This window comes from Culex pipiens, chromosome 1, assembly GCF_016801865.2.
Source record: "Culex pipiens pallens isolate TS chromosome 1, TS_CPP_V2, whole genome shotgun sequence".
Lineage (NCBI taxonomy): Eukaryota > Metazoa > Arthropoda > Insecta > Diptera > Culicidae > Culex > Culex pipiens.
Window position 1 is genome coordinate 38,291,760 of NC_068937.1, and position 23,802 is coordinate 38,315,561.

At 37.4% G+C, this 23,802-nt stretch overlaps 1 protein-coding gene and 1 long non-coding RNA gene across 9 annotated transcripts in view; one reads left to right on the forward strand and one right to left on the reverse strand.

Annotated features, from left to right (window-relative positions):
- The window catches only part of LOC120423869 (fasciclin-1), a 634,253-nt gene that overhangs the window by 296,635 nt on the left and 313,816 nt on the right, over positions 1–23,802 (forward strand). The gene's annotated exons all lie outside the window — the stretch shown is intronic.
- Positions 21,421–22,591, reverse strand: LOC120430728 (uncharacterized). The gene is made up of 3 exons (XR_005607718.2): positions 22,353–22,591; positions 21,913–22,111; positions 21,421–21,857 (listed from the first exon to the last, which is right to left on the reverse strand). It is a non-coding gene; the product is annotated as an uncharacterized LOC120430728 (long non-coding RNA).

The window sequence follows — 23,802 nt, forward strand, 5'->3', positions numbered from 1 at the left end:
TCGATTCCTGCCTTATCCACTGAGCTTCTATCGGATGGTGAAGTAAAACGTCGGTCCCGGTTTCTCCTGTCTCGTCAGAGGCGCTGGAGCAGAAATCCCACGTTAGAGGAAGGCCATGCCCCGGGGGGTGTAGTGCCAATAGTTTCGTTTTTCATCATTTTTTACAATATGGGCATCAAATGATTGCATATTTTTTACACATGTCGAATGGTATAACAACATTTTTTATAAATAATTAAAATTCACAAAACTTCGTATTTTGGAAAAATACTCAAAGTTTAAATTTTTTCAACATGAGTATGGGATTTTTTCATACACTTCGGATAATGTATCATTTTTTTAAATACTCAAATTTTTCACGGAACTACTTATTTTCGAAAAAAAAACACTCAAAATTTCTGTTTTTTTATGATATAAATATAAAACGAACGGGATTTTTCATACATTTCGGAAGTTGTAACAATTATTTTTTTTTGAAAATACTAATATGTTCCACTAAACTACGTATTTTCGAAAAAAAATGCTCAAAATTTAATTTTTTTTTTCACAAAATGGGTACCAAATGATCGAGATATTTTGATCAATTTTGAAAACTATAACAATTTTTTTTAACCTCCAAATTTTCAAAAAAAAATTTTTTGTATAAAAATCCCAAAGTTACAAAATTTATTGCATTCAAAATGTTTGAAAAAAAATCCGTTCATTGTTACCAAGCTGAAATTTTGAGTGTTTCTAAAAAACGTAGTTTTGTGAAAATGTTGAGTATTTTCAAAAAGTGTTGTTACTATATTCGAAATGTATGCCCTCATGAAATGGCAAGCACGAAATCACGATCGTTTGATACTCATATACTGCCGTTCTACGCATAATTGTCCCATGTCATTTTTGGACGATTCTGATTTTTTATCATTTTTAAGTTAAGTTTTACGTATACTTTCAGAAAAACGCATAAAATCTAGTACTTGGTTCAGAAAATCATTGAAAACAACACCAAGTCTGTTTGTCCCATCGTTGAACTTCTACGCATAATTGTCCCACCAAGTATTTTCTATCACGAAATCATGAGTTTTACGAAGTATTTTGTCTTGTTTACCTGTTTATCTGCAAGAGGATTGCAAATAAGGGCGATAGAATGTTAACCGGGGTGATAAGGGACATATAGGCGAATAGGGACCCACGGGACAATTATGCGTAGAAACACAGAAATCGATCGAAAAATTTCAATCGCGTTTTTCTCAGTTGCCCTTTTTTGAACATGGGACAATTATGCGTAGAACGGCAGTATAGCAATAAGCAATATTTTGGGGGTTTTTTGAAGTAAAAAATTGCATTTTCAAAATACAGGAATAATACGTAATTTTGTATAAAATTCCATGTAACTTTAATTTTAATGGATAGCTGCCATCATCCCGATTTCAAAACACTATAATCTTTTGATGTTTGCATGATTTGTCATTCGATTATAGCCAATGTCTCCCATATAGTCAAAATCCCATAAGCTCTGTGCTTCAGTTATGCACGCCTAGGTTTTGCATCCCCCATATGCGGAGCTAAACCAACTCTAATAAATTTCTTGAAAATACTCCGTAGTTGGGATATTCCGGGTTCCACCGGAGAACCTGGAACCAGTCCAAAAATGGGCAGATATGTTCAAAATGGTTTTTAGCGTCATCAATAAGCTTGATTTTGAAAATGCTGAATTTTGATACCCATATTGCCACTCAAATAAATTTCTTGAAAATACTCCGTATTTGGGATATTCCGGGTTCCACCGGAGAACCTGGAACCAGTCCCAATGTGACTAGATCGGTCCAATATGGTATTGGATATTATAATTGTACTGTAACTTGCATTATGATAAAATTTTAAACAGATTGTCATTCAACATTCGATCCAGCATGCAAAACAACTAGAAAATACAGGGCTGAAAAAAAGTTACCTGGTTGGTTTTGGGAATAACTTAGGGTAAGTGCCTCTGTTTTTGACTTTTCAAAAAGCAAAATAATCTAGAGATCTTTCCGCATCTTTTGCTTCATGAATTTTGAAAATCCGTCCACAGGGAGCCGAGATACAGCTGTTTGAAGTTGGACTTCGCCTTTTTTCGCTAGCTTGGTAGTTCGCGGGATAATATTGAGGATGGTAGTTTAAGTGTTAAGTGAATCAACAACGATAATGGTTCCAAAGCCAATTTAACATCTCAAAATATAGTTTGAGCGATTTTTGAAACTTTTTGTAACAAGAACGGCCATGTTTTAGATACATTCCAAAAAAGTTCAATCTTTAAAAAAAAGTACAATTTTAATTTTTTCTAACCTTGATGGATCATAGCTTATAAATTGTATCTTTGATCCTTTAAAACATATCTTACAATGACCATTTACAAAAAAAAAGTGTTTTTGCATTTTTTTTTATTTCAAACAAAATTAAAACTAAGCCTTTTTTATGTTTTGTAATTTTTTCTCGAACTGTCCTCACTAATACCAACAATTTTGCCGAACACCCAAACTTAACCCAAAATTTCCGTTCTCAAGATACAGATTCTAAAATATTTAGAATCCATTTTTGAATGGACAGCAGCACGGGTATGAATCTTCATGCAATTTCAATATGGCGACTTGTATCAGAAGAAAGTGAGACATTTTCGCTAGTTCTCACTGTTCTGTGTTCTGCGTGCACGTCTGCAAACATCGACCACACACATGGTAACATAAAGCGCCACCAAGAGGCAAAAGGTAATTACGAATATTTTTGGTACTTTTGTTAAAAAATATGCGGTTTTGCAAAAACAAATAACAAAACCAACTTTTAAGTGTAGTTCGACTGTCAAACTTGCAATTTGTTGCTGATTTTTTAGGAAATTTGTTAAAAATAAAAAGCTTTTTTGTAGTACCCCTTTGGGGCGGACACTTCTGTTGTCACCTTTTGGTTCATTGGATTAGCCATGGATAATTTCACAGTGTAATAAACAGGGCAGCTACCACCACGCGGCGCCACTGTTTTGATGGAAAAAATGATACAGGTTTTTCAGATGAGTTTCAATCTCGTGACAGCAGGCAAAAGTGTGTGGAAACTTGTATGAAAGAATAAATTTTGCAAAGTGGTTTGTCCACACATTGGACATAAGTTTCGGCCGTCCCGGATCACCGACGGCCTGTGTCCCCAAACAATTCACTTCCCAGAACCTTCTCCTGCATGAACTTCCTTCCTCCTTTTCCTTTATTTCGCTCCTTGCATGCCTCCTTCCTTCACACTAATTCCTCCGCATGTTCTCTCCCACTAATCACACCCGCGACTTAGTATTTCGGACGTTAGTTATTTAAACTCGCATTTTATTGCTGCTTTTACTGTGACGCGAACTGAACTCCGCGACGGTTCGTTGTAGACTTTTTTACCTCGACGAACTGAAGTACTTATGGTACACACACGACGAACGGGCGAAAGAAGTTGTACTGGACTCACGACGCACAGGAGCACTTTTCGCGACTTGCAACGATGATCGTTGCACCCGTGAACCGACGAGATTTGTTTACGTTTGCACTTCTCACTTTCCTTAAGAATCTTAAGAATCTCACAATCTCTCACGTCTCACTTTGTCCTCTTCGAAAGCAAGGTTTGTCAAATCGCGGTACGCGAGGTAGGGTGGTTTTTCCGAAAACACTGTTTGCTGCATGGGTCTAGCGCAGACCTTTCACTTTTACTGCAGAGGTGGTGTCGTTTTGTTCGCGCGGAACTTTCGTGTGCCGGTCAACGTTGACCGACATTTTGTTAACAAGCGACGTCATTTTAGATTTCACAAAATGGCGTTCGCGCCATCACTATTTTTCCGCGAATTTTCTTTTCCATTTTCGTGACGAATCTTTCTGCAGAACTTTGCGTAGGCTCTACAGACGGGAAAACCGGCACACCTTCTTCACACGATTTCGGAAAAGTTGTAGCGCACTGACAGTTCTCGTTTTGTTTTGGTTTTCACTTCTACGGTTCGCGTTACACTTTTCATCACGGTTTTGTTCGGAGTTTTTTCCAACGGTTTGGACGGTTTCGCGGTCAAGTTCACGGCAGAGTGATTCTTCTAGTGGTCGTATCACGATGGCGGAATCGTGCTACGTGGTCGTCAGGACAGGATGGCGGATCTTGTGGACAGAATACACTGAGTCGGAAGATGACGAATCCTTCCGACGGACTTAGCGAGAGGCATTTTTGAATCGGCGCCGCGATTTTGCATGGAACGTTTTCATGAAAATGCACTGCAGTTTATGCTTCACCGATTATTCATGATTGCAGGTGAGAAGTGGACGGAACTTCTGCGTTTGAACGAGCACTGATGGACAGCGACGGAATGGCGCTTGGGCCATATTCACTTGAACAGAACTTGATACGCGGCGCCATCGCGGACTTCTTACAGGCGGATTTGTCCTTCGACTTCGCGGTTCCCGACACACTATCCGGTTCGAAGGACCAAAATGTTAACGCACATCGTAGCGGATGTGGTCCTGTGTGTCGGGGGTGAAACTTAGTGATCCGGTAAGTCAAAACGCGATTTACTTGGGATGGTTTATTGTACGAAAGGAGTACAGATTGGCGGTTACAAGTATGGTTTTATTGCTCTACTTAACTTGCCCCTGAGGAGGGGTGACTGTCCCGGTCGACCATCTGGTCAGAAGTGTTTTTGGGTTGAGTTCTGGTCTAGTTCCTAAGCTAGTCAAGTTCTTGCGACCGGGAAGTCTACAAAACATTACAAAAGACAAACCACTTCGTGTGCTGAAACGACTACTAACATTGAACATAAAGGTACACGAAGGGCTACTGAGATTGTGTGTGTGGTGTTACATAATCTACAGTGTTGTCTGAAAGTGTTTTTCTACTAATCGTCAAAAATGAGTGAACTGGGCGTGAACAGGTTACTTTGGACAGGTCCATACAATGTTTAGGGCAAATAAAAAAATAATAAATAAAAAAATCCAATGCAGGCCTTTTGGTAGAATTGCTTCATGTTCTTTTGTACTCAGATTGCCATGATCATTTTCGAATGGTTTTTATTCGGAAAAATGTCAAATTTCTTGTACCAATAAACTCATAATGCATCTTTTAGTAATTAAAGGTTTAAAAACGTTTCGTCTTAAAATGAAAGCCTAAATTGCCTGAAATTACCAAAAATTTCCTCGCATAATAATTGTTTATAATAAAAACATTATTTTTACATTTCATGTTTTCCGTTTAAAGGACAGAGATAACATAGCTTAAAAAAGACGAGGGGAGATTTTGCGTGAATTCTGCAAATCGAAAGGAAATTGCTTTCCCGACACCCCAGCAAACACACTCATCATTTCCCTCCCCTTCCCCCCAAAACCACGTGGGCACACACAGTTTTAAGTCGGGGCGGCACAGTGAAATCCAATGAAAGTGTGCGCCGATTTCCGAGACAGACAAACTCCCCCCTTGGGGTGACAAAGTGGAGGGGGTGTCTCGTAATTTGATTTTATTCCCGGAAAATTGCACAAACGTGCGTGGGCCCAAAAAGGGAAAATTAAGAGCAGGGGAGAGCTTCCAAGTGACAGAAACAAGATGGCGCGCGTTCTGGGGGAAAAATGGCGGAAATGATTGTGTTTGCCGCCGGTGGGACTGCCTCGAGCAGTTTCGTCACCATCATCATCCGAATGGGTGATGCATCAGGGTCTGGACTGCGGAGTTATTGCGGTTTGGGTAAACAAATCATAAAAATGGTCCTGGCTCTAATCGGATTTCGAGACTAATTGAATTGTTTTCTGTGAGGGATGCCAGCAGCTCTAAAAGGAAGGAAGAGAGGATGTGAATCATGACGCGTTATTCAATTAAGTTGATACATATATGCGCAAAGGTTTGTCCTCTGGAGGAAATCTGTGCACAGCTTAAGGCTAGGTTTGATGAAGATGGAGGAAACCATCTGTTGATTGATGAGTTCAATTATCAAAAAAGCCTTATGACCTTGTTTCAGCACAATTTCACAATTTCCAGCTAGACGCCGTAGATTAAATAGTCTGTTGTTTCCATTTTGATTCCAGACAGAACAAAAAGAAAATCCAAGAATTCCGTTGCATCCTTTGACTTCTCGACCCGGCCATTGGCCAAACGGGGAAATACTTGAGCGCAGCGAGCATTCCCAACGATGCTCGAGAATTTCTCTCTCTCTCTCTCTCTCTCCTTCTTGTCCGTGTATGGCTTGTTGGCCTCATTATTTCGATAAATTATTTATCTTAAATTGAATCATAATGGATTTCCTACCAAAAGCTCCCTGAGCAATTCTCTGAGATTTTGGTCATTCGATTTTTTTGTATTTTTTAATCTGGCTGAAACTTTTTTGGTGCCTTCAGTATGCCCAAAGAAGCCATTTTGCATCATTAGTTCGTTCATATAATTTTGCATACAAATTTGGCAGCTGTCCATACAAAAATGATATGTGAAAATTCAAAAATCTGTATCTTTTGAAGGAATTTTTTGATCGATTTGGTGTCTTGCGCAAAGTTGTTGGTATGGATATGGACTACACTGAAAAAAAATGATACACGGTAAATTTTTTTTGGTGATTTTTAATTTCACTTTTTGTCACTAAAACTTGATTTGCAAAAAAAACACTATTTTTCATTTTTTTTATATGTTTTAGAGGACATCAAATGCCAACTTTTCAGATATTTCCAGAATGGGCCAAAAATCTTTGACCGAGTTATGATTTTTTGAATCAATACAGATTTTTTCAAAAAATCGAAATATCGGTCGCACAAATTTTTCAACATTATTTTTCGATATAAAATTGAATTTGCAATCATAAAGTACTTTAGTGATTTTTTGATAAAGTGGACCGTTTTCAAGTTATAGGCATTTTTAATTAACTTTTTTTTAAATAGTCGCAGTTTTTAATTTTTTTTTAAAATTAGTGCCCATGTTTGCCCACATCTGAAAAAAATATTTTCAAAAAGCTGAGAAAATTCTTTATATTTTGCTTTTTTGAACTTTGTTGATACGACCCGTAGTTGCTGAGATATTGCCATACAAGTGTTTGAAAACATAAAAAAATGATGTTTTCTAAGTCTCACCCAAACAACCCACCATTTTCTAATGCCGATATCTCAGCAACTAATGATCCGATTTACAATATCAAAATATGAAACATTCTTGAAATTTTCCGATCTGTTCGAAAAAAATATTTTAAATCAAGACTAACATTTCAAACGGGCCAAACATTCAATATTACGTCCTTTTGAAATGTTAGTCTTGCTTTTAAATTTTTGAAAATATTTTTTTCGAAAAGATCGGAAAATTTCACGAATGTTTCATAGTTTTTCATTGTAAATCGGACCATTAGTTGCTGAGATATCGATATTAGAAAATGGAGGGTTGTTTGGGTGAGATTAAGAAAATATCATTTTTTATGTTTTCAAACACTTGTATGGCAATATCTCAGCAACTAAGGGTTTATCAACAAAGTTCAAAAAAGCAAAATATAGAGAATTTTCTCAGCTTATCAAAAATATTTTTTTCAGAAGTGGGCAAACATGGGCACTAATTAAAAAAAATGAAAAACTGCGACTATTTTCAAAAAAGTTAATAAAAAATGCCTATAACTTGAAAACGGTGCACTTTATCAAAAAATCACTAAAGTACTTTTTGGTTGCAAATTCGATTTTATATCAAAAAATAATGATGAAATTTTTAAAATAATGTTGAATTTTTTTGCGACTGATTTTTCGATTTTTTGAAAAAATCTGTATTGATTCAAAAAATCATAACTCGGTCAAAAATTTTTTGCCCATTCTGGAAATTTCTGAAAAGTTGGGATGTAAAACATAAAAAAATAGTGTTTTTTTGCAAATCAAGTTTTAGTGACAAAAAGTTAAATAAAAAATCAATTTTTTTTTTACCGTGTATCATTTTTTTTACATTGTAGTCCATATTCATACCTACAACTTTGCCGGAGACTCCAAATCGATCAAAAAATTCCTTCAAAAGATACAGATTTTTGAATTTTCACATATCATTTTTGTATGGACAGCTGCCAAATTTGTATGGAAAATTACATGAAAGAACTAATGATGCAAAATGGCTTCTTTGGGCATACCGAAGGCACCAAAAAAGTTTCAGCCGGATTAAAAAATACAAAAAATAAAATTAAAGAAATAAGACTGATTCCGTAGAGAACTGCTCCCCTTTTTCCGCTTCTGTGCCAGGGGGTTGTTGTTTTGAGAAAGTTGTGTCGTTTTCCGTGCTCAGGTGGAGAAGGAACGAAGCTAAAAGCTCAATTTCCAGCAAGTCGTTGTCTTGCGCCAGGAAGGAACAACAAGATGATACCTCTCCTCACAGGATGAAAAATAGTATCAATGCCGGGGAGAGGAAACTATGCTGCTTGCTTTGAAGCAGGGAAAATTCCGGGAATTTCTGATGGTGGAATTTCCGGGAAAATCCATGATAAGCTATCATCTACTCAGTTTGTTATGGAACAGCTTTTGAATAGAGAGAGTATTACACCAATACAAAATTATCTTGAGCGCACCTTATTATTATGCTCTCACGAATGACAGCTGCGACGCGTCGCAAGTAAGCATGTATTGGTGCAATAAGCGCTTTTAAGGTGATATCCAACGTTTCTTTTCCCGGAGATAGTTCCTTTCTCATTAAACCCCCTCAAGAAGGCCATTAACGTGTCAGCCAAAAGATGAGCGACGCGGGAAATGGATTTTCGCCGGCTTCTTCCGCGCTGACGTTATTCATGTTCCATGTTCCCACACACAGACACAAACCTCCCCATAATGAGATGTCAGTTTTGAGCTCCGGAGCAGAAATTGATTTTTTTCCGAGGAAATTTATCGCAATTTTTCCCACCACACGCTAACCGATCGAGCTTGACCTGGTTTTTGCTCAGTTTTTTTTCAGTTTGCAAAGAGAAAAAACTTACCCTCGCTGCTCCCACACTTTTCACGACCGTTTTGTGCCCGGTTAAATGGTACTAAATTTTTCCTTCAATAGCCGGAGGTAAATTGCACGTCGCTTGATGGCCCGACCCGGGCGCGACACTGAAGTATCCTAGATAATTGCTACAGCTTTTTTTTATGACGCAGAGTCCGCCGCGAGTCCTTGGTGCGGTTCTTTTGCTGGAATACGCTCCTAGGTGGTCAAAGTTGCGGTTTTTGGTGGGTCGAAAATAGGAGCAAACAGGTCGAAAATCGACTTTGCTTTCTTTTGAAGTTTTCTTTAGGTCTAAAATAGGTGCATATGGTACAAAAATAGGTGCATGCACCAAAAAAAAAAAAAACATTCACGTTAATTCACAGCCCAAACTTTCCTTGCCCTGGACACTTACGGGACCTTCCCGGACAGCTCACCAAGAACATGGTGCCGGTCTGGCCAGTTTCCCGAATCCCGCAACAAATGTCCTGTTCGTGCGTGTGTGTCCTTCCCTGTTGTGGTGCGTCGCGACGTCGAAACCAGGAAGCAGCCTGGCGACAACGACCGGATGCCAACGGACCAAGGTAGAAGCCCACTGACCATTAACGTGCGGCCATTCATTAGTGGCTTCGATGAGGCGGTAAGTTTGGCCTTTCGGTCCGGTCCGGTTTGTCCTGGCGCCACCACTTGGAAGAATGAATCTGACGCTTGAAAGAATAGATGGGCTGTGTTTCCGAAGCTGTTGTTCCTTTATGAAATTTGCGTCTTGATAATTTAACTTTATTGAGTTTTCAACAGTTTTAACGCTTTGGGTTTTTCAAACTTGCTTGATCACAACTCTCAACCAACTCATGCTTCGATATTTCGAGAAGCTTAATGTCATCATAAGGCGGCATCTTGGAACTGCTTTCTCACAACAACGACCAGAATATCTAATAGTTGATCCAACCAAGCTTCGGCTGCTGTTGCAACAGGAAGGTGGGTATGATCCATCAATCCATGGCATATCCCCCCTCTGCCTGCCGGCAAGAGAAGCGAAATAGTTTTATAATCCACTTATTGAATGCATCCAGGAACTCAACAGCTGGATCGAGGGTTCTTGGTAAAGTTATGATGATTAAAGAAAAATGCTTAAAGTATTTTAATAATTCAAGGTTTTTACTGTTTTAGACCAGATTTTTTCGAAAATTCTTATATGATCAATTCTCTACAAAATCGGTCTTTTTTTTATTTTAATTTTTGCATTTTCTAATCCGGCTGAAACCTTAATGGTGCTTTCGGTATGCCCAAAGAAGTCCATATAAAAGTTTGTTCATATAATTTTCCATACAAATTTTGCAGCTGGCCAAACAAAAATGATATATGAAAAAAATCTGTATCTTTTGAAGGATTTTTTTGATCGATTTGGTGTCTTCGGCAAAGTTGTAGGTATGGGTGAAATTACACTGAAGAAAAATGACACTCCATAAAAAAAATTACTTGCTGATTTTAAATTTGACTTTTTGTCACTTAAACTTGATCGGCAAAAAAACAAAATTTTTATTTTATCATTTTTTTATATTTTTTAGGGGACATCAATTGCCAACTTTTAAGATGTTTCCAGAATGTGCCAAAATTGTTTGACCAAGTTATGAATTTTTAAATCAATACACATTTTAAAAAAAAATCGAAAAATTGGTCGCAAAAATTTTTCAACTTCATTTTTCGATGTAAAATCAAATTTGCAATCAAAAACTACTTTAGAGCAATTCTCTACCAAAACCGGAAATGGATTTTATTTGTATTTTTTGATTTATCTCAAACTTTGTGGGGGCCTTCCCTATGACCAAATAAACTATTTTGTGTGATTGGTTCATCCATACAAGTCTCCATACAATTTTGGCTGCTGTCCATACAAAAATGGTATGTACATATTCAAACAGCTGTAACTTTTGAGTGAATTTTCTGATCAATTGTAGGATTTTTGAGAAAAAAATAGGTACATGGAAAAAATTGCAGATTTTTTAATCATTTTTTTTTTCACTAAAACTCAATTTCCCAAAATACGTATTTCTTGATTTTCAAGATTTTTTGATATGTTTTAGGGGACAAAAATCCGCAACTTTTGAGCCATAGAGAAACATGGTCAAAAAATCTGCCGCTGAGTTACGATTTAAAAAAAAACAGTGATTTTTGGAAAAAATCGAAGTTTCATGCAAAAAAAGTTTGACATTATTTTTTAATGCAAAATTGAATTTGCAATCGAAAAGTACCCAACAGATTTTTGGATAAAGGGCTCCGTTTTCAAGATATAGCCACCGAAAGTTTGATTTTAGCGAAATATATGCAGTTTTTCAATTTTTAAAAATAGTGACCATAAGTGACCATTTCTAAAAATATATTTTTATTTTTTTTGAAAAGTTCAGAATATTTGCTATAAAATTGTCTAAGAGACATTGAAGATTGGACCTCGGGTTGCTGAGATAGAGCCGCTTTAAGAAAAAGAAACACGAAAATTGAAGTTTTCTTAAGGGGTTACCATGTAGAAAATCAAAAAAAAAATCATATTACAGAAAATTTATTAAATCCACTTAAAAGATGATTTTCAATCACTCCTGGAAGTTTCATGAAGATATTTCATGATTTAACTGAGTTAGAGACGATTTAAGCTCAGAATTTTGCCATGCGCAAAGCCAACTGTCTAACTTTCTGAGCGTTTTTCTCTGAACACCAAGTTGATTTACGGGTGCCACGATATCTCGAGATGGGATAGACCAAATTGGCTGAAATTTTGGGTGAAGACTCCCAAGAGATGTCCGGTGTGCATGACGAAGCCCGATTTTGAAATTTTGAATTTTCAAAAAATAAAAAAATCAAAAACTGGCGATTATTTATATGAAAAACTGAAAAACATTTTTCTCTTTTTTTTAAATGAACTTTTTGGAAATCTGCCTTCGTCATGCACACGGGACTGGTTTAACGAGTCTTCGCCAAAATTTTGAGCCGATTTGGTCGAAGCAATGTTGAGATATCGTGACACCCGTTTTCTGAAACTGCCAACTTCAAATAGCTATATCTCGCCAATGATACAACCAAATGTCTTCAAATTTGTTTTGTTAATAGATGAAAATGTATATTTTAATGCCCTGAAAACAGATTTTGAAAAAAAGTTTAATTATGTGCTCAAACCGACCTCTGATATTTTTGCCGATTTACATGTATGCAACCCCTTAATCTCACCAAAACAACCCACCATTTTCTAACGACCATATCTCAGCAAATAATGGTCCGATTTTCAATGTTAATACATATAAAATTCGTGAAATTTTCCGATCTTTTCGAAAAAAATATTTTGAAAATTTTTAAATCAAGACTAACATTTTAAAAGGGCCAATCATTGAATATTACGCCTATTTAAAATGCTAGTCTTGATTTAAAAAAATAATATATCTTTTTCGAAAAGATCGGAAAATTTCACGAATTTCTCATGTATTAACATACAAAATCGGACCATTAGTTGCTGAGATATCGTCATTAGGAAATGGTGGGTTATTTTGGTGAGATTAAGAAAACTTCGTGTTTCTTTTTCTTAAAGCGGCTCTATCTCAGTAACCCGAGGTCCAATCTTCAATGTCTCTTAAACAATTTTATAGCAAATTTTCTGAACTTTTCAAAAAAAATATTTTTAGAAATGGTCACTTATGGTCACTATTTTTAAAAAATGAGAAATTGCAAATATTTCGATAAAATCAAACTTTCGGTGGCTATATCTTGAAAACAGAGCCCTTTATCAAAAAATCTGTAAAGAACTTTTCGATTGCAAATTTTGCATTAAAAATAATGTCAAACTTGTTTTTGCATAAAACTTCGATTTTTTCCAAAAATCACTGTTTTTCAAAATTTATAACTCAGCGGCAGATTTTTTTACCATGTTTCTCTATGGCTCAAAAGTTGCGGATTTTTGTCCCCTAAAACATATCAAAAAATCTCGAAAATCAAAAAATACGTATTTTGGGAAATTGAGTTTTAGTGAAAAAATTTTTTTTCCGTGTACCTATTTTTTCTCAAAAGTCCTCAACAATACCTACAACTTTGCCGAAGCCACCCAATGACGCAAAATAGCTTATTTGGTCATAGGGAAGGCCCCCACAATGTTAAAGTCAAATAAAAAAATAAAAAAAATAAAAATGGTCGAAATCCGCCGATTTCGTAGAGTATTGCTCTTTAGTGAAATTTTGATAAAGTGCACCGTTTTCAAGTTAAATTAATTTTTAGGTGACTTTTTTGAAAATAGTCGAAGTTTTAATTTTTTTTTAAATTTGTGCATGCCCACTTTTTAAAAAAATAGTTTTTGAAAAGCTGAGAAAATTCTCTATTTTTTGCACTATTGAACTTTGTTGATACGACCCTTAGTAGCTGAGATATTGCCATGCAAGTGACTAAAAACAGGAAAATTTATGTTGATGAAGTCTCACCCAAACAACCCACCATTTTCTCGAAAACAACACCCAAACAACCCACCATGTTTTCGAAAACAATATTTTATTTTTTTTAAATCAAGACTAACTTTTCAAAAGGGCCAAACATTGAATAAAACGCCCTTTCGAAATGTCAGTCTAGATTGAAAAATATTATTTTCGAAAAGATCGGATAATTTCTCGAGTGTTTCATATATTAACATTAAAAATTGGAATTATGAATTAAAAGTATTGATAGGCTGAATTTGGGTAAGTAGTCTAGTACGTCAAACTGCGACATACGACAGAATAGTACGATCACGTCGAATTGATTTTATTACTATGAGAGTTCATTTTTTTCTAGTTAAAATCTCTCAAACTTATAATCCCAACAAACATTAAGCTCACATGCTTCGACACTTTTGCTTGGAGCTTAACGTCAGCGTTGGGTATCATCTCGGAGACTTCTTTCTCTTACTACCACGACCAGAATATTTAATAGTTCGACGCTGGCGTGCTATCTGGTCGCACGCGTTCCGAGCGCGATGTAAACAATAACAAAAACCCTTTTTGTTTAATTGACCATTCGGTGCATTGTACGTGTGTCAAACGCATTCCGACCTGAAATTCCTTTGGCCAGTCGTCGCACTTGAAATCGAATTTTGGGAATCTGTGAAGATCAAAACTTGAAGCATTGTGAGCTGCACATAATGGCGTTCTTAACTCAATTTGGCCCAAAATGCACGTGCGACAAGATAACACAACAGCGACGAGTTGATGCAACCAGATCTCTCGGCAGTTGCTATTGGAAGGTGGGCACTATCCATCAATCAACGACGTTGCCTGTGAGCTGCACGAAATAGTTTTATAATCCACTTATTGAATGCATCCAGAGCCCCAACAGCTGGATTCTGGATGATTTTTTGCTAGGGTGATGGTTTGGTATTTTGTTCGGAAGTGATTTCAAGTTTGACAACAGTGTTTCAATAGAAAGTTTTCTACATTCCACTGCGCAGTGTTCTAACATTTTTGTAAAAGAAATTTCCAAGTACCACCCTACCGTAATCGTATCGCAATATTGCACGTGTGTTTGGCGAAACATGGAAAAGCACATTATAAGTAGCTTACACACACAGAGACACAAACACCACCGCGTCGTAACTTTGGCATTCTGCTGCAGAGCATCAGAATTAAGCTCCAAAGGGACGACGAGAACCCTTCCCCGGAGCGCGTGATGTGACGTAACGGTGACGGCTTCGAGGACACATTCTTGCAAGCGCGCATTGTCCTTGGGCACTGCAGCACGGGACGACCACGTTGGTTGGTGGCAGGACAATGTTGATGATCCTCGCGCCATGGTTCATAAATTGCAGCAAAAATAAGATGGGGGGGGGGGGGGGGGAAAAAGCTCTGCTGGCAGCATAAATTGATTTACTCGTTTCCTCACGCGATGCAATCAACCAGCCTGGATCCAGCTCCGCCGGCCTCGGAAATGTGTCACGGTCGTGATTGGTTACAGTGATGAGAACATCGTGAACATAGCGGGTTGGACTTAAATTAGGGGTTATTACAGTGGACATGATATTGGTTGAAAATATGGGAAAAGAGTCACGGAATAGTGACTTAGGATCATGGAATAATCCCGCTGATATTTCAAACTAAAAAGTGGAGATATTCGGTTTCTTTTAAGAATCTCAGAAAAAATCGTTTTAAGAAGGTTATACTGATAATGCCTCTTGATAGCTTTTTAAAGTAAAACCTCTACCCAATAATTACCTTATCGCAAACTTGACTTTGAAGCATACTTTCATTGGTAAGCAAACTGATACCTACTCCTCGAAACTTCCCTGAAAATCTCCAGAATCAGCAACTTTTCCGATAAATTAATCACCACAATAACGCCAACCACCACCTTGCCTGACTGACTGGATCCAAGACCTCGCGTTATTACCTTGAACTTTCCCATAAATTTTCCCTTTATTAGAATAAAGATCCTTCTGCCTCCCCCTCGGAACTCACCGGAATTTTAGAAAGCTTTCCCTTTCCAACCAGAGCCCCAGCCAGATTCGCGGCAAGCTACGAACACGGTGCCCGAAATCCCGCTATTATGAAAAAAAAAAAAAACAAATATGCATAGCATATGCATCCATAGCGCACCTCTGTGCAAAAAATAAAAATATTCGCTGATGTTGTTTGCGAGATAAAGCCCTTTAAGATGCGGTAGTTACATCCGATTTTCAATAAGAAAACCAAAACAATCGATATAATTTTATCATTTCAAAGAATAAGCAAAACAAGATAATGATGTTTTTTGCTTCATATGACTGTCAAGCAGAGCTGAAAATGTCAGGGGTCCTCGGCGACGCATACACGATTTTTTCAGATCCATTCACTGAACCGCAAAACCGTGACATAAACAAACCCGACTCAGTCGTGAGTGCCCTAGCTCACTGAGCAGCTGCAATGCGAGGCAGTAGTCGACCAACGCTCATTCGACGTTGCACGCACACACATAAAGAAACAAGTTTTTACACAAAAAGTTGGCATTTATGCGTGGAAATGTAATTTTGAATATAAGTTATGGTTGTTTTAAGTGTTTTGCACAGTCTAGAACCATTCAATTGTTTAAAAATAGTCAAAATAGTGTTTAGAGAGCATTTTACGAGTCAGTCATACGACACGAATCGAGTGAGTGTAGCTCATTTTTTCACGTCTCTCATTCTCCAGCAGCCGACCGGCACGAGTCAGGCGGCAGTGGTTGAACGGACACAGTAGGCTTACAGTCACATGCTAGCAGTGAACTGACATTTTGGTTTGCTTCATATGTACGCTGGGTTGGAAACATTTTGCAGGCCTGCTGTCAAGTATCTCTGGGTCAAGTTTCAGCAGGTTTGCTATCAGCTGTTCTCGAGATACAGCCATTTTAAAATGTTATTTCCGACTTTTTCTAAAAAAAATCTTTAAAATCTATATAATTTCAGCACTTCAGAGTACATTGACTTCGAGATAATAATGAATTTTGATTCATATGACTGTCAAGTATCTCTGGGTCAAGCTTCAGAAGGTTTGCTGATGTAGTTCTGGAGATACAGCCATTTTAAAATGTTATTTCCAATTTTAAATTTTAAGATTTTAAGAAAATCTATAAAATCTATATAATTTCAGCACTTTAAAGTATATTGACTTAGAGATAATAATGAATTTTGATTCATATGACTGTCAAGTATCTTTGGGTCAAGTTTCAGAAGGTGTGCTGATGCAGTTCTGGAGATACAGCCATTTTAAAATGTTATTTCCGACTTTTTCTAGGAAATTCTTTAAAGTGCTAAAATTATATAGATTTTATAGATTTTCTTATCTCGAAAACTACATCAGTGAATGTTTATAATTTTTGCACAGAGGTGCGCTATGGCGTAAGGAATCGATGGACCCCAAAATCTCGGATTGCATTATTTTCATAATTGCGGTATTTTGAGCACCGTGGTGGAGTTCTAAAAATAACCTATTTCTGGCAACCCTGTCTGGGGGAATCCTCTTCCTTTGAATTTCCCTCCACAGCTCCACACACAAATCCAGCGATCGTGATTACAACGCGGAGGCTGCTGTTGCGAAATCGATATCATCCCTTGAAATAAAGCTCAACCCAGCGAGAGAGAGTGAGACATTGTTCCCCGTGGAGCCAGTATAGTCATCCAATTTACTTTATTAGATTGCGCCTAATGGATGTTGGCTTGGCTCAAAAGAGGAAGGGGGAAGGGGCATGGAGTCATCAGCGGCAGTGGTTTCGCCCTGTCGCGCACAATGTGTCCCGGGACCTGGGGGACAGATTCCGGAAGTTACTCAAGCCACTTCCGGGGAATGGGAGTAAGCTGGTTCAGACTGTAAATTAAAGTTTTTTTTATACATATTTACCATGTGTTTTTACAGTGAAAAAATGTTGTGGTAATATTACACGAGAAAACGAGTACATCTTTTTTGTCAGAAAAAGTGTAATTTTACCTCTAAAAAAGTGGAAATTTACATCTATTCCAGTGGTATTTCTTTTCGCCAATTTAAAATGAGGTAAACAATGAAAATTGAGAAGTCAAGTGTATTATATTAGGATTTTGACTAAATTTAGCAAAAATTGTAAAAAAATAAATCGATGATAAAAATCTTGAATTATAATTGTAGCAACTTGACTTCTCAGGACTTTTATTCCTAATTAAAACCTGAACCAGTCTTATACTCTCTCTCTCTCTCAAACGCCCCAGCTCAAGAAAGCCGTCTTTCATTGGGTATTATTAAGGGGTTTAAATGATAAACAGAACTGCCTGCCTGGCTGCCTACGTCAGCCAACTTGGTATATCCCACTGAGCTGAGCATTCCTGTGGGGTGGCGTTTCCACCGGAAAAGCTTCTTTTTCCAGCGCGATTGGATTCTCCCTCTATCGCTACAGATGGGGGATCAGTTGTTGTACCGCCCATTAGTTGCACTCAATTACACAAACCCCCCTCTCTTTCTGAGCTGGCCGCAGGCGTCGCTTTTTATGACACCAATTGCACCGGTGCACACGAGACGAGAAAAATCACTTTAATTTATTTTCTAATAACTTAAATGCACTTCCGCGATTTTGCTCCCTCCTGCCGTTAGTCGCGGGTGGTTGGTCATAAAATGTTGAGCTTCCACCTCCTGTGGGGCGAGCCTTTCCTCTGGAACCAGATGACTCCGGGAAAATGCACTTTGCACCCTGCTGCTGTCGCGGATACTGACGTCAGTGACACACACACACTCACGCAAATGTGCCACCTTAACTGAGGAACTGGAAGGCATAATTTGAGACAGGAAGGGGAAGAGAGTAAGGGTTATTAACGAGCTGCAGTCGGTGTTGCAAGTGCGAACCGAATATTATTCCGAAGCAAAAGCTGGAATATATCGCGAAGTTTGCCAAGTGGTAGCGACTCAAGAAGGTTACAGGGTTGAATGGGAGCCAGTGTTTGTAAATAGGAGAAATATACCCTTTCTAATCAAACACCTATCTTCGTCATATGGAGAGTTTGATGCTCGATTAAAGCTCCAAAAATACTTTTCAGGCTATAAACTTACCAGCAACAGCACCGCCTCGAGCAATCACGCAAATTTATGCCATTTACTGATCAAAAAGATCAAATTTAATGCACTTTTGATCATAATTTCTATTTTGCGAGACCATTTCTCATCATTTTGGTGGCACACACATCCACACGCAAGATCAGAGGTTATCTGCTTAACGAAAGTCGCCATCAATATCTTTTCACTTGCGCTAACAATTTCAAAGCGCTTAAGATATAAAATTGCTTCCAACTACTGGCAACATGTTCTTTTGCACATTAGTTAGTCACTCACTTGAAAAGTAATCCCGAAAAATGTAAATAATTAGCAAGCACCATCAAAAAAACAAACGCGCTAAGTCTTCTGACGTTTGAATTATGAATACCCATTCCAATCGAAGGCTGAAGAAAACCGAGCGAGGAGCGAAGTTAAATAAAGAACAAAGGGTGGCCACCAACACCACCAACATGCTGGTGCAGTGCCTGTTGGAGTGAGCAAGTGCTGCCAGGAAACTTTCGCTATAAATGCTACTTTTCGTGAGTGTTCGCTTAAAATTTCATCAATTTTGGCAGCACTAAGCAGACCCAAAAAAGCGCTGGAAGAAAAAAAGAACTAAGCTGAAAATAGAATAAATGGGCGTGGCCCAATGCACTCGACTGATTTGAATGCATTTTTGAAATTTTTTTTTTTAATGCTTGTTAAAGGAATAGCATAACTTTTAATAAAAGTGAAAATAAACAGAAATGTTCACAAAAAGTTGCTCTACTCGTTGGTGTACTTGGTTTTAGTGAATTTCATGGAACAATCCAGATTATCCAGCATCATTCAAACACGACCGCTTATTAGGCTTAAAATGGGCATATTTCCCCTAGTCAAGGCTGTGCTTTTGTAAACGAACTTCGACTTTTGGTCAAATGTAGGGGAACAGCATCTAATTTCAGCGTGCCTCTAATGTTGGCATGTCAGAACTTTGACATTCAATTAAAGCTAATTAAAAGCGATTTCAACTGAAATCGAGTGAATAAGAAGAAGTGAGCAAGCAAGTTTTTATCAAAAGTTTTGCAAAATTAGTTGTTTGAATAGTGAAAATCAGCAAATTGGATGGAGTTAGGAGCGAGTGCTTAACCTGCCAAACATACGAGAATTTCCCCTAGTTCAAGACTTGTTTTTGAGCTACTTTCCATGCTTCAGTCATAGGTTTTAGAGATTCTTGATTTTTGGTTTCAAATTCGAGATATATGATAAACCTCCATACAGTCTTGCTTTTTATCTATTTTCTGGTCATGAAACCCAGAGCTGAAATCTCACCTATTGTCGTCTATTGTCGTGTCATGGTCCAGGGGGTGCAAGGGAGCAAAAATATCAATAAATTTACGAAATTACTTTTCTTTTTGTTATAGGGGAAATATACCCATTTCAATCACTCTAAGCCGTTCGACCAATTCTCATCATTTTTGCCATTTTCAGCTATAAAATCAACATTTTTAGATGTATCAACAATGAAGAGTTGCTTGCTCACTTTTATGTGAGCTATGTATTACTTTGAACACTTTAGAGCAATTCCAGCTCAAATCAGGAATTTTTCTGGTACTTTTGTACCGACCCTCTCCGATCTCAATGAAACTATTTAGACATCTTATCCTAGGCTTATATAAACCATTTTTTTTTTGTATATGGAGTCAATTGTACTCGAAAATGACATTTAAGAAGGGCGTAAGTAATTTAAATATTTTTGTATTTTGTAATTAAAAAATTACTGTAACCCAAAGCCGTTGCATCGTATCAAAAAGTGGTCAAAGACAAACTTGTGGGAAATTGGACGGGCTATCTGGAAAAAATACACAACACTTCCATGAGATTTTTCAATTTTTAGATTAAAAACTTAAATTTGAAGCTGATGTCACGATTTTTTTTTTGTTCAAATTTTTTTCAGTAAATAGCCAAAGATGTTACAAAAAGACTCACGAAAAATGCAGGATGGTATTTCTCTGCAAAAAGCACCAAAATTTTCACAAACCGATTGTGGAAATCGACTCCCCAGACAATTTTACATAAATGTCTCCATATTGATCATTATCCTATGTACAATCCTTGTGAAGATACAGCGGTTTTAAAAATAAAAATGATGAAAAAATAGTCTTTTAATGGTTTTTAGCAATTTCTAAATGACAGACTTGATTTTTCAGTCTCGAAAATAATTTTACCAGAAAGCTCGTCCAATTTCCTATAAGTTTGCCTTTGACAACTTTTTAATATGATTCTTCTTATTATTTACGTAAGCTTATTTACTATCCAGGTGTCTACCAAACTGAAAAAATACTATTCTCAGTTATGAGCAATATAATTAACACTCAAACGCTCAGGTCACATAGGTGGAACTTAATTTCAAAAAGAGAGAATCGTACGGTCCTGCCTCTAGCGGTGGAGAGCTGCAACAATTAGACAAGATTTTCTGCCAGATAGGATCGAGGGGTTTCAAAACTGTGTAAAACATTAAGATTGCAAAATCTATACCCCTCGTATATTGCTACCCAGTGAAACTCTGGTATAAACCTGTCAAAACACAATCAAAGTAATCCATGGATGAAACTGAGACAGTCAATCAAAACGATTGACAAAATAAATAAAAAATGGTTGGATATGGAATAATCCTAAAATTTCTTTAGATATAATGCCGTTCAAATCATTTATGTTTATTAAACCTACACAGAAAAAAAAAATCCGGTAAATTTACATCATTAATGATGTACCAAAAGTGCACGTCATTAATGATGCGAATTTACATCAAATTCATTGGAAATTTACGTTTCATCCAATGTAAATCAACAAGGGAATTTTTTCTGGAAATCGTGTAAATTTCCGATGAAAATAACGTAAATTTACCAAAAAGCAAAAAATTTTTTAGCTCCGCTGAATCTAGAATCCGATGTAAATTTCAAACGTTTTCGTAAATTGTTGCTTAGAAAGACATGCTTTTGAAATTTTATTTGATCAGGTTTGAAATATTTAAAATCTCAAAAACAGATCTGCTCAGCAAAGAAAGTGTTTGAAAATTACAACAGAAAACAGATTCAACGGAGCATTGAATTAGTATTTAAACGAGATATGATTTAAATGATCAAACGGAATTCACAAAAGATTAATATTAAAGAATCGTTTGAACACATTTAAAGAAAAAAAGATTACTGGAGCTTATGCTTTTCTCGACCATAACAAAGTCTGACAGAAGGTGATTCTAGCAATACGGTTTTTTTTAAACCTAAACGATCTTGAGCTCTACGTGGAGCACGCAGTTTTGCAAGTGAGGGTTGATATAGGACACGTACAGTTCGTGCCCCAGGAGCACGCGTAACGCGTCGCTACGCACCACATCGGAAAACTTTTCCGGAAAGTCCTTGCTAATCTGCTTGACAAAGTTGAACACCAAATCGGGACACTCTGAAAGAAATAAGTTCAAGTAAAAGAATTCGAAGAATTCAATCTTGATCGTGACATCACAGCTATGTTGCACCTGCAGGTCGACGATCAGCACTCAGCAGCGGTATCAGGTACCCTAGCGGTAGATGGCGCTCAGGCGGCGGAATACGGCCTGGATCTTTTCAGAGTCCGCAGGAGCAGGTATTGAACAAAGGCAGACTGTTGGTGGTGATTCCGGACTCCGCCAAAGCGAGGCCAATATTTTCACTATGTGCCTGGAAACAGAAAGAGTTAAAATTATATATCTGCTTAATTTGCAAGTAACTTCTTCAAGCACACGTTGCCGTTGAGGACTATCTTATCGTTGTTGCGATCCTACACGCACGACCGAAGATTCGCAGCTTGTCGGTCATGTTAGCGGTGAACACCTTTAGAAGCTGAAGCACTCGGACAGCATGCCGATGGCGAAGCAGTCCTGCGAGTCAGTCGATTCGTCTCAACAGAATGGTCACTCACCTGTATGATCGATTTTGCTCCTCGTGCGAAATCACCCACGTGTGGAAATCACGTTACGCATGTTCGTGTCCATCCAGGCCAAGCCAAGCGTTCCGTCGATGACGACTCTCGATAGGAAACAGAACGGGATAGGTTTCGTTTCATGAGAGGAGACTTCCGGCACGGTGCTCACATGGAGACAAGTAGCGAAGCGATATCCAGAACGCCAGGTTGCAGGGCACAATCTTGGACTGCGTTTTTCAGGTGTTGCGCGGCATGTTAGCGGTGGCGCTGGAGACCGCATCAGGTCGATTCACTTACTGTTAAATTTAAAGAAAATCATAAAGAATAACACATTTAAATAAAAACGAACTCAGATGCATACCTGCAGGAAAATCTTTGGCCAATTAACTCGTCGTTTGAAGGCTTCATCCGAATAGTTAGCATCTGTAGCAACAAGGAAAAATAACTCAAACTCTTATTTATATTAAACTAAACAACTAAAACTAAACAAATTTTCAAACTCTTGTCAAATCCTCACCAGGCCACCGAACTTCGTGTTCCGGAAATCTCCAAAACGCCGGTGCCGGGTCTTAATCTACTCTGGACTATCTAGAACTGTTGATATCACTCCCACAAAATCATATTTTATTCACTCGCCAAAATCGCAGCAGGCGGCGCACTAAATAATGCAAAAGAAGAAAACGAAAGGAATCAAAACAAAATGTGCACGCTGCAAGAGTAATGGTAGAATTGTGCACGGTCAATCAAATTTATCTGATTAGTTTTCAAAAGGACGTAAGAGCCATAGACAAATCCAGCGGAAGCTCAACGCTGCTTTTTGATGGTGAGAGATTTGACAGCTCCCATACTAAATGTCTCGATTTTCATACTTTTTGTTAATTTTCTTTTAAAATAAAATACTTAACATATGAAAACTATATTTTTTTGGTGCCCAAAATTCCTGCTGAATCGAATGGTGTTCTTATCTCGAATGCAAATTTTTCGAGCAGTTTTTATTTTTAATAATATTCTAGACACATTTTGTGCACCTAATCAATCAATACTTTTATCATAAATAATAATTTTATTGCTTAAAAATTGAGTTTTCCTGAGCTCCCATATTCAAATACATGGAAGCTGTCATTTCTAACACCATTGGCCACCTAGCGGCCATTTCAAACTGGATTCGTCTATTGGTGAAAACCGGTGGCAAAAAAAACGCCTTGATTAAAGGGATATTCAATAACACCCACCCAACACCCAAAAAGCAAAAAAAAAAAGTTTATTTGATTTTTGGCGACCATATTAAAAAAAACAAGTATATATGAAATATTGGTCTTCGAGGAAACAAAACTTTTAAATGTTTGTTTCAAAAATGTTTTAAAACGTAACCAAAATATTAGCTACACAAATGAGCAATTAAAATCGGAAAAAGTGAATGCTTTGAGATTTATTTGGTATCTAAAAA